Below are 12,118 nucleotides of genomic sequence, written 5' to 3'. Positions count from 1 at the left end.
GAATAACCTCCTTGGGATTCAAAGCTAGGTCTGTCTGACTAACAAACCTGTGTTTTATTTTTAAATTACTGTAGAACTACTATGTATATCAATTAAACACGAAGGCTTGGAAGGATGCAGCTGGTTTGGGGTGGGTGGTAGACATTACCAGAGCTCACCAATATTTCCAGCTCCCTTCTTTTTCTGGATACATAGGAGAACAATACTTCCATACTGTCTGGAAGTTAGGTGTAGCCACGTGACTTGCTCTGGCCAGTGAAATGTGAGGAAAAGTGACACGTGTCCCTTCTGGGGGAGGCATTCAAGAACCAGTGTACAGTTCTCATGCATTCTTCCCTTGCAGTGGTGAGCCCTGAAGCCTCATGTTGGGATGGTGGCATCATAAGAGTTTAATGATGACTAAGGTGCTGACTACAAAGTGCTGAGCCTATGCAAGCCACGTTGGGAATTTAAGCATGGGCAAGAAAGAAATCTTGGTTGTTTTAAGCCAGAGATGTTTAGAGGTGTTTGTTACCACATCATAACCTAGCCTATCCTGACTTCTACAAGTGGCGATGGGGAGTTTCATGTCTTAGTCTAAATTTTTCTGTAGTTTTTATCCTTTGAGAAGATATCCATTTATAATTTAAAAAATAAGGGTCATGGGACTTCCCTGGTGGTCCAGTGGCTAAGACTCCATGCTCCCAATGCAGGGGGCCCGGGTTCCATCCCTGGTCAGGGAACTAGATCCCACATGCCACAACTAAGAGTTTGCATGCTGCAACTGAAAGATCCTACATGCCACTACTAAAGATCTCGCATGAGCACTATTTACAATAGCCAGGACATGGAAGCAACTTAAGTGTCCATCGACAGATGAATGGATAAAGAAGATGTGGCACATATATACAATGGAATATTACTCAGCCATAAAAAGAAATGAAACTGAGTTATTTGTAGTGAGGTGGATGGACATAGAGTCTGTCACACAGAGTGAAGTAAGCCAGAAAGAGAAAAACAAATACCGTATGCTAACACATATATATGGAATCTAAGGAAAAAAAAAAGGTTCTGAAGAACTTAAGGCTAGGACAGGAATAAAGATGCAGATGTAGAGAATGGACTTGAGGACACAGGGAGGGGGAAGGGTAAGCTGGGACGAAGTGAGAGAGTAGCATTGACATATATGCACTACCAAACGTAAAACAGATAGCTAGCGGGAAGCAGCCGCATAGCACAAGGAGATCAGCTCAGTGCTTTGTGACCACCTAGAGGGGTGGGATAGGGAGGGTGGGAGGGAGATGCAAGAGGGAGGGAATATGCGGATATATGTATGTATATAGCTGATTCACTTTGTTATACAGCAGAAACTAACACAACATTGTAAAGCAATACTCCAATAAAGATGTTAAAAAAAAAAAGATCTCACACGCCGCAACTAAGACTGGCGCAGCCAAATAAATAAATAAATATTTTTTTAAAAAGTCATAATACACATTCACACAATTGGGAACATAATATACACCCTGCTATGCAACTTCCCTCTTATTCTTAAAACTAACCATTTCCTATGTCACTTTACCTAGGTCTACTTCATTCCTGTTTTTTTTTTTGGCCGTGCAGCAACACGCAGGATCTTAGTTCCCTAACCAGGGATCGAACCGGGGCCCCTTGCAGTGGAAGCACACAGTCTTAACCACTGGACCACCAGGGAAGTCCCTACTTCATTCTTTTTAACAGCTGCATAGTATTCTATTCTCTGAATATACCATAATGTTTTACAACTGACCACTATTGACAGACATATAGGTTGTTTTTGGTTATTCACAAAATACATGCTCTAAGCTACGGCTAGGCTATTGCAACATTTCTGGGAAAGGGAGGACTACTATTTACTTTCCCTTTATGGTTCATATCTTGCCGTTAGTTTACAGCCTGAGCTCAGCACTCAAGAGGGCTGTGGGCACCTCCTAGAGAGAGATGAATAAGCCAAGTGTGCCTGCACCCTTCTCAGGACGTACGGATGCGGAGGCTGGTGACAGCCTGTGCGTGTGCATGTGTGAAGGCTGGGAGCTGGCCTGGGAGAGCAGGGCAGGGAGGCACGTACACATGCAACTTGGGCTGGACTGATCCTGACTCATAGGTTCAGGCAGATAAGTTAACGGCCTGGAGCTCTCTGACTGAGTTCTGACTCACTCAGACAATTATCCATAAACAAGTCCTCTCACTTCTCAGCTTTCTTCCGAGGGCCACTACACAATCTTTGGGAAGGGCTGTGACATTAATCGTTTGGAGTCTGAGAAAGATGAGAGCTGTTCAAAGAGAGTGCCAAGAGGATTATAAGTGCTGGCCTCATTCATAGGAAGATGTCTAATTACTCCTTATTACATTCGTATTTTGAAAGGCCCCCAAGTAGAGGGTCCGATAGTGGCTGACACAGGTTTTCCCGCATTCCATTCCCAGAGTGATTTGACCGAAAACATTGGTCACGTGCCTATCAAGAGCTCTTCCCATTCCTTTCTCTTCAATGGCTTTTCTCAATTCCTTTTTAAGATAAAAACAGCTTTATTATTATTATTTCTGATTATAAAGGAAACGCTTGCTCAGACAATACCAAAAAGCATAAAATGAGAGTGGAAATCACCCAGCAGGCCATCCCCAGAGAGGCCACTATTGACATTTTGGTTTCTTTTCTTTTCTTTTTTTTTTTTAATGTTTATTTTTATTTATTTATTTTTGACTGCATCGGGTCTCAGTTGCGGCACTCAGGATCTTTCGTTGCGACGCACAGGCTTCTCTCTATTTGTGGCGCATGGGCTTAGTTGTCCCATATGGAATGTGGGATCTTCGTCCCCCGACCAGGGATTGAACCCACGTCCCTTGCATTGGAAGGCAGATTCTTAACCACTGGACCACCAGGGAAGTCGCACTATTGACATTTTGAAGTACATCTTTCCAAACTGACTCTATGTTCGCCTGCACAGCCACATAGGCACATACAAATCAAGTTACCAATCAGTATAGCCCTCCTTTGGAGGAGCTGCTGTGTATTCCATCGTACGGGTGCAGCTGGAAGCCTCTCATCTCCTCCCTCTCTTGCTGCAAGATCTAGCAGAAGGCCATGGCAAGACTTTAATAAACTCTTAATGAGCTACTAAAGGCATCTAAAGATGGCCTTAGGATTTGAACCATTTATGCCTTGAAGAACTCCATCTTCCATGCAGCTGGAAGTGAATTCACATGCAGATAAGCATGGTGGGCAGGACACCCTGCTGGGAGTCAGGCCAGCTGGTTCTACAGCTGAGTTCTAGACCTGCCTTTGCCACTTTCCTGGTGGGCAAGTCCCTTTGTCTCTCTGAGCCTCATCTGTAGTTGAATATATGTGAAACTGGGTGTGACATACGACTATGCAGAGTACAAAGTACTATGTACTTATGCACTAAGCACTAGGTACTAGGTACTATGTAGAGGCACTACTAAAGAGCAGGGAAGAAACTGGGGTTTCTCAGCCAAGAAAAAGGGCAAATTTTAGAGTTTCCCTGGATATGACTTAAGGGGGTAACACATATATCATAGAGTTCTAGAAAAACTTAGAATCAACTATATTTCAATAAAAAAATTTTTTAAATAAAATAAAATAAAAAAAAGAAAAACCGAGCAGAAAAGAACCTCGGAGATCAGAGTACTACCCCCTCACACAATAATTCTGAATATCTGCGCATCTGTAACATGACTAATGGAAAAATGGGTTTGGAATGTAGGTTTTTCTCTCTTAAGGCATTCTCATGTCTGGCTTGGAGTCCTGGAAAGAGCTTCATAAGTGTCTAGTCCTGGATCAGCACCTATGACGCATATGGACTTAGGCAAGTTCCTTAAGCCTCTGCGAGCCTCGATTTTCTCATCTATAAAACGGGGCTTCTGATCTTGCCCTACCTGCCTTACAGGTAGGTGTGACATGAGGTTTAAATAAGGCACTGCGTGTGAAAGTGTTTTGGAAATCTAAAGTGACTTCATACCTGCAAAGCTGCCTCACTATAGCTCTGGTCCACTGCCCAGAGTGGAGAGGCGTGAAGGGAATGGCCACCAAGACCCTCGTTCAAAAGTGGGTCTTACAGGGACCTCCCTGGCGGTCCAGTGGTTAAGACTCTGTGCTTCCACCACAGGGGCATAGGGTTCAATCCCTGGTTGGGGAACTAAGATCCCGCATGCCGCACAGCATGGCCAAAAATTAAAAAAAAAAAAAAAATTAAGTGGGTCTTACAGAAGGGGCCATCTAGAGAGAGCCCCTGAGCACCAGTGATCGCTCTGGAGCTGGGGAGGCAGAAGAAGGAAAGGCAGGCAAGGCCCTTTCCTCATGGAGCTTAGAATCCCGCGGAGAGACAGACAATAGAAAGGGAGACAAATAAAAACAAGGTAGCTTCAGAGAGAGGTGAGTGCTCTGAGTGAAATGAAACAGGATGGGGCTAGATGAGGGGGTGACCAAAGAAGGCTTCCCGGACGAGGTGGCACCTGAGAACTAGGACGTGAGTAACAAGGACAGCCACGAGAAGACCTGGAGCACGAAGTGTTCCAGTGCAAAAGGACAGCCAGTGCAAAAGCCCCGAGGCAGGAATAAATTCCTGTTCAAGGAACTTCGAGAAGCTGGTGTTTGGAGCTGCAGGGGGAGAGGGCAGGCGGGGCAGCAGGCCAGGGCTTGCAGTGGGTTTCAGGAAAGGCTAGTGAGACATGATCTAGTTTGTGTTGAACTAAGATCAGCCTCCATTGGGTTGGAAGTTCCATCTCTTACATGCCATGTTGGGGGCCCCAAGAAATTTTTAGGGCTTTCAAGGGCTTTATCCAGGAACCAGCAAACCTCCTAAACCTACATACTAGGAAAACTGAGAGGCAGAGAGAAAGGCCACTTGCCTAGGGGGCCCCACTGCTTCCTTCCTGGGGCTGGCATTCAAGCCCAGGTCTCTGATCCTGGTCCCTGAGACCCATCCTCTCCCCCCAGGGCCACCCCACCAATGGAGGATGGGAGGGGGTTCACTGAGGCCGCAGAGCTGGAAGATGGGCCCAGCGCCCCAAGGTTTCCAGCTTCAGCCGGTGAGATCCCAGGGCTGGGCTCCAGAAAGGAAGGGCATATCCCAGTTGGGCCTCGTCCTGCATCACTAGGCCCAGTGCTCAGCCCTCAGCTGGCAGTGGAGGGGGGCGGTGGTCAACTCCAGGAGCTCAGCCAGCCAAGAGCAACCTGATTGAGCAGGAAATGGGCCTGCAGCCAGAGAAAGCATCAACCAGCACCTGGAGGCTTTGTTCCCTTTATTCCCATTGCAGGCTTTCTGAGGCACCTGCAGCTGGGCCTCAGGAGCACCAGGGCCAGGAAGGGGCTCCTACGGGATCTGGTTCTTCTGCAACAGGGAGCGGCCTGACTTGTGACCCGGAGGGAGGTCTCATGATATAATAACAACAATAGGTTCACTTACTATGTGCAAGAGACATTTCATTTAACCCTCACAACAAACCGAGGAGGCATGTACTATTATCATCTACATACTACAGATTATGAAATGGGGGCACGTGGAGATAAAGTGACCTGTGCGAGGTCACACAGTATAAGGACGTGAAAACAGTATGGGCTTTGGAATCAATGAATCTCAGCCCTATTTGCCTCTATGACCTTTGGCAAGGCATTTAAAAATGTCCAAGCCTGTCATCTTATTCTGATCTCAGACGACTGCAGTGCCAATTAAATGATTTGAGATATGCAAAGCCTCCGGCGCGTGGCTCTCCATCCAGACAAGTCTTTCTGTCCTCCTCCCCGCTTCCCATAGCTCTGTGACCTTGGCATGTTACCACCACCGAGCCTCAGTTTCCTCATCAAAGAAATAGGTACAATGACATTATGCAATAGGGCTGTTGAAATCCTGATGCTCTCTTGAGAGGCATGCCTCATCTTTTGAAAAGGCCCCATTCCTGAGACCATTCAAGGAAGGTGCCATTTTACAAAATTGCCATCTTTGCTTTCTATCAAAATAAACAAAGAAACACAAATAGAAAAACCAGTCTTAGAGCCATTCCCCATTTGAGACAAAAAGCCAGTATTACGCACACTGCTGGGCTTAGAAGGTTTTCTCAGAAGGAAAAACAGAAGTGACAGCTCAAGTCATAACATGGCTACCAGGATTCTCTCTAGTTCCACACCCTGGGACAGACGACACCACCCACAGCAGCGGCAGCAAGACAGACAATTGTAGGCTCATGCAAAGTACCAGGGAAGATCCACCAGGGATTTCAGCCAAAAACAAGACAAAACACTAAACTCCTTTTCCTATAAATCAGCCAATATTTTTCAAGTTCTTGTTATCAGTAAATGCTTCTTACCCCCAATAACAGGGAATATACATGAAAACATAGGTACCACCACTGTTGTAGATACACATCAGGGTGGTGGTCCCAGCTCTTCCCAAGGGCCATGCCTGTTTCTCTCAATCATCTTTTGGGGGATAAACTGCTCTTTCTCTGGTCCAACTCAGCCATCCATGTAAGGGCTGCCAATCAGTCTACATCACTGCCCCTGGTCACAGTGATTGGTCCAGGAGAAGGGTATGTGATCCAGAAAAACAAGGCTATCAGAGCTTTTACCAGGATTTCAAAATTGGAGCTGGAGAGGAAAATCCTGTTCCTCTTGGACTGGTGAGCTCGAAGGATATAAATCCGGACTAACGACAGCGATTTTCTGGATGCAGAAAGCCTGTTTGCAAAAAACAGGGGATGAAGACCTCAAAGAGAGAAGCCATGATGAGTAGCAGGGTGTCCTGACATGATAATCTCAGATTCCTGTCGTCCCTAAGGCAGGCTCAACCCTTCCTGCCCATCTGCTGGTGGTGCGTTTCAATGAGCCAATAAGCTCCTTCCCATACCTTGGGAGTTAAGAGCCCTGCCTAACCCAGCCACCAAGCATTGTGTGGTAATAAACACAGCAGTTCAGTAGGAGAGATGTCACAGGCAGGACTTGATGACTTGCCAAGTGAAAGTTTTAGGCAACCTGGGCTGTGACGGCAGAGACAAACAAGATTACTTCATTCATTCAAATCAACAAACATTTACTGAGCCCCTAGCCAGGGACAGTATTAGGCATTCAGGATATAACAGTGAATGGGACAGACTAAGTACTTTCCCCACTTTGGAGTAATCAGAAGGGACTTCCTGGAGCTGGGGAGGTTGTAGGAAGTCACTGAGGGATGGTAAAATCTGGCCAGGCAGAGAGTGAGGGGGAGAAAAGCATGAATAAAGATATGGAGGCATAAGACTCTTGTCCGTGAAGGCGCATTGTCTTGTATCTCCATGGTGCCTGGCTACAGCGGGCACTCAGTACGTTTTGTTTTTTGTTTTTGCTTTTTTGTTTGTTTGTTTTAATATATTTATTTATTTTTGGCTGCGTTGGGTCTCTGTTGCTGCGCGTGGGGTTTCTCTAGGTGCGAACGGGGGCTACTCTTCACTGCAGTGCATGGGCTTCTCAATGCGGTAGCTTCTCTTGTTGTGGAGCACAGGCTCTAGGCGTGCGGGCTTCAGTAGTTGTGGCATGCAGGCTCAGTAGTTGTGGCTCACGGGCTTAGTTGCTCAGCGGGACCTTCCCAGACCAGGACTCGAATCCATGTCCCCTACATTGGCAGGCAGATTCTTAACCACTGAGCCACCAGGGAAGTCCTGTTTTTTTTTTTAAATAGGAATAAATGAGGTAATACATGTAAAGATCCTATCTTTTTTTTAAAAAAATTATTTTATTTATTTTCTTTATGCTTTTGGCTGCGTTGGGTCTTAGCTGTGGCACACGGGGTCTTCACTGAGGCATGCAGGATCTTTTCGGGCTTCTCTCTAGTTGTGGTGTGCAGGCTTTCTCTCTCTAGTTGTGGTGCATGGGCTCCAGAGTGCGTGGGCTCTGTAGTTGTGTTGTGCAGGCTTAGTTGCCCCACGGCATGTGGGATCTTAGTTCCCCGACCAGGGATCGAACCCGCGTCCCCTGCATTGGAAGGCAGATTCTTTACCAATGGACCACCAGGGAAGTCCCTGTTTTTGTTTTTAATATTTATTTATTTATTTGGCTGCACCAGGTCTTAGTTGCGGCACGTGGGATCTCTTTTTTTTTTTTGAGTTGCGGCATGCGGGATCTAGTTCCCTGACCAGGGATGGAACCTGGGTCCCCTGCATTGGGAGCGCAGAGTCTTAACTACTGGACCACCAGGGAAGTTCCTCAATACATGTTTATTGCATGGTATGCATAAGTGAATGAATACGTGAGTGAAGTAAAGTGCAAGTCATTTGGGGGAAGAGCAGGTCATTCAGCTTGGCAGGAGAAGAGCTACTTTTAGAGAAGGCAATGTTGAGGAAGGCAGATTGAAGCCAGACCGCAGAGGACCTTGCTGAAAAGTGTGGACTTGGCCTGGGCCACACCACACAGTCCCAATTCTGGCAGGGCTCGTAGGAGCTGGCCAGGCAGGACAATGGATCTCACAGGCCCCGTGGGGCCCCCACCTCTGTTGTGGTTGCCACACGCATGCTCTCTCAGCCTCGCCAGCCAGGCTCTGCTCAACACCCTAACCAGCAACCCAGCTACCCAAGGTCATGCCCCAGACACCACCGCCCTTCTGGCTCCTGGGTGAAGCTGCCAGCACATCACTCCTGCCCAGTCTGTAATTTAAACATGATCTCCTCCCAGCCTGACTGCTCGTCGCCTTCCGCACCCAAGATGTACCCGCTGCAGGAGCTGCCCAAAAAGGAGAAGAGGTCTGGTGTCCATTGAGACCCTGACCTGGGCTACAGGGAGGGGCTTGAAGTCCCAGCTAGGCTGAGCCTGGGCACAGCTGGGGTCACCATAGTCGGCTCCTGAGCTCAGAACTAGGGAGACCATGCCCCCTCGTGGCCAGGAGACAATCAGCACCTTGGTCTTCCCGGACTACGACATATTTACAATTTTACTTTACTTTAGGGAAGTTTTAAAAAAGGAAATACATTTCTGAAAAGCTGAAAACACAAATCACATAAGTTAGGTTGACATCTCAAGGAAACTCATAGTAAGACTTCTAGAAAAAGCTATTTCAGATTTTCCAACGCCAAAGCAAATTTTTCTGACTTTAATTTCTTTTACGTTTATCTGCTAAAGCAGGAGGATGGGATGTCTGAAAATTGTTGTTTTAGGTATTTTCCAGTTCTGTGAAGAGTCTTCCCAGGTTAATATGTTCCGTGAGGTTATGGAACATGCCTTCCACTTCTTTTGTGATTCTCACAGCCCTGTCAGGGCAAGTGGATACCTCATTCATAAAATAATCTGTGAGAGTAAAGAGCTCCTCTCTACACATTTCTCAGCTTTGAAAACTCAGCTTTTCACCTGCATAGTGTTTGTCTGCCATGGGGGCAAACCTCTGAGCATTGGTGATATTACCTTATTTACAAGCATTTTTGTCTACAATACATAATGCCCTGTATTAGGTGCTCATTGTTATTGCTGGTGGTAGTGTTTGTGGAGGAGGAGAATGGAGATTGAAAAAAAAACTACAAGACAGATCCTGATCTCAGGGGCTGTATCTACCTTAGACAGGATATACACACATGACACAACTTGCAAACAATCACAAATTAACAGCAGGGTATAAACTAAACATAAATGTGCTGAGAGCAGTATTCAGAGTGGGTGGAAGGCTGATGGCAGGACACTTGCTGGAAATATGGTCTGAGAGGAGTCTGGAAGAATATCAGGCCCGAAGACTGAGGCCTTCTGGGACTGAATATTTGTCAAGAAGGAGGCCAGCATCTACACAACTTTGGAGATACAACCATTATGCCTCCAAGGCATGGTGGCCTACCTGGCACCTCCTCTCACTGTTCCATCCTTGCCAAAGACCCCATACTCCTTCCCACCCTCCTGCTCCTATCATTGGGCTGCCACATGGTCAAACATGAACCACTACCAGGGATACCTGGCCCACATGTACACCTCTTACTGCCTCTAGCCAACCCAGGGCTATTCCTAGGGGCATCAGAGTACCCCTTGCAGTACAACCTCGGTGAGGTTCTACTGATTATGCCTTTGTCCTGCCTCCGTCCTAGAAGGGAGCCAACCAAGTTCTTTGGATCCCCAGAGTCATGAAGTCTCCCAATCCCAGAAGCCAGGTATTCTCATGGCAGTGAATACTTGGGCAGGACTGATGCAGGCCTATACATGGATGGGGCTGTAGTACACTACAGGTGGTAGCCATGCACTCTGACTGTGAATAGCCTGGAAGTTTGTTCCAGTCATTGGGTTCAGTATAGAGGTCAGGGGTTATGAAATGCAATACATGAAGTGGTGTAGCTTGAGGGCAGGAGTCAACTGTTTTAACCACATCTCAGACCAGGAAGGTCATTAGTGAGGAATATGGGGTGCGAGAGGATTGAGAGATTCCACTGGGTCTGTCCATTCTTCACTAGTAATATTTCAAAAGACAAAGCAAATGCTAATTGATTCATTTTAGTCAGGTATAGAATTGCCACACAGTTTGGAAATCCTCAGGAACTAGAAAGTTGCTCAGTGAATAAGAAATTCAAATAAAGACAATCAGATGAACCAAACAGCTGAAGACATCAGATCAAGAAAGCCCAAGGTAGTCATCTTATCACCCCAAGTTCCAACTTTTTAGGATCATCTCTACATTGGATTCCACCAGGCCTTTTTTTTTTTTTTTTTTTGCGGTACGTGAGCCTCTCACTGTTGTGGCCTCTTCCGTTGCGGAGCACAGGCTCCGGACGCGCAGGCTCAGCGGCCATGGCTCACGGGCCCAGCCGCTCCGCGGCATGTGGGATCCTCCCGGACGGGGGCACGAACCCGCATCCCCTGCATCGGCAGGCGGACTCTCAACCACTGCGCCACCAGGGAAGCCCCTCCATCAGGCCTTTTAACCACTCAGGCTGCAGCCCCCTCTCATGACCGTAAGGATTGTATATTACCCTAGGCAGTTGCCCACCCACCGCTTTTGGAACAGCTTGTGGCCCTTTCTCTGGGGGGGGATTTTGCTGTCATTGATGACCTCAGCATTTGGACCTGTACCTGTTTGGATTTGGCCAGTCCCTGAATGACCCAATTAGACTCTGTGATCTGGCTTCTGGACAGAACAACTTTGCTCCTGGGCTCAGGGTGGGGGGCAGGGCATCATTTGGGATAGTTTTGGCTCTAGGTAACAGAAACCGTACTCAAGCTGGTTTAATCAGTGAGGACATTTATTGTGTCATTTAATAGGAAGTCCCACGAGAGGGTGGTTTCCAGGTAAGCTGATACAGCATCTCAGTGAGGACATAAAGACCCCAGTTCATGGTTCCTTTGTTCACTCCTTCCCTGACACAGGAGATTGTGCCATTTTGCCCTTCACGCATGAGAGTCCCTGCTTCCTCACAGCCCTACCAACAGAATGTATTGTCAAACATTTGGATTTTTGCCAATCTGATAGGTGAAAAGTGGTATAACAGTCTTATTTCAATTTTAATTGCTCTTACTATGAGTTAAGTTGAGCATTTTTTCCTGTGCTTAAGGGCTACTTACTTGTTTTTCCTTTTCTGTGAACTTTGTCTTCACCTACTTTTCTCACTTTCCATTGGGGTTGCTGACGTTGGATGCAGGGTTTTTTCCATCTCTCTGCTCTGGCCTTTTGAGTGCTTGCTTCCTGCTCAGGCTGGAACCAAGATGGCAGCAGCAGTTCTAGACATTGAGATGTTCAGAAATTAGGTTTGTCACTTTCTGTTTGTAGCTAACCCAGTTCCACTTTCCAACCCCCTTCTCCCTTTCCTGTTTCTTCTTTATTTTTGTTTGTTTTTTTGGTCTCGCGGTGCAGCTTGTGGGATCTTAGTTCCCTGACCAGGGATCGAACCCCGGCCCCCTGCAGTGGAAGCACCGAGTCCTAACCACTGCACCGCCAGGGAATTCCCATCCTGTTTCTTCTTTGGACAAGAAGGGCTGAAAACTGACTTTCCCAGTTTGCTTTGCAGTGAGGAGCAGCCATGGGACATAGTCCTGCCCAATGAGACGAAAGTGGGAGAGTACGAGGAAATTTCTGGGAAAGATTTGGTCAGAAAAAGCACAGGTGTCACTGGCATAGCCCCTTTCTTCCTGCCTTAACATGAACAGAATGGCTGG

General features: G+C 46.9%; 1 protein-coding gene across 2 annotated transcripts in view; it reads right to left on the bottom strand.

The window, feature by feature from the left end:
* SEMA4B (semaphorin 4B) overlaps nt 1–12,118 on the bottom strand; it is an 84,384-nt gene that overhangs the window by 47,462 nt on the left and 24,804 nt on the right. For both annotated transcript variants that reach the window (XM_082838829.1, XM_082838828.1), the window contains one exon: nt 11,528–11,683. The gene's annotated coding sequence lies outside the window, so the exon portion shown is untranslated. The remainder of the gene's footprint in view (nt 1–11,527; nt 11,684–12,118) is intronic.

The sequence above is a fragment of the Leucopleurus acutus genome, assembly GCF_964270905.1.
Source record: "Leucopleurus acutus genome assembly, chromosome: 1".
In the NCBI taxonomy this organism is placed as follows: Eukaryota; Metazoa; Chordata; class Mammalia; order Artiodactyla; family Delphinidae; genus Leucopleurus; species Leucopleurus acutus.
Note: the sequence above shows the minus strand (reverse complement) of the source record. Positions and strands in the feature narration are given on the sequence as shown.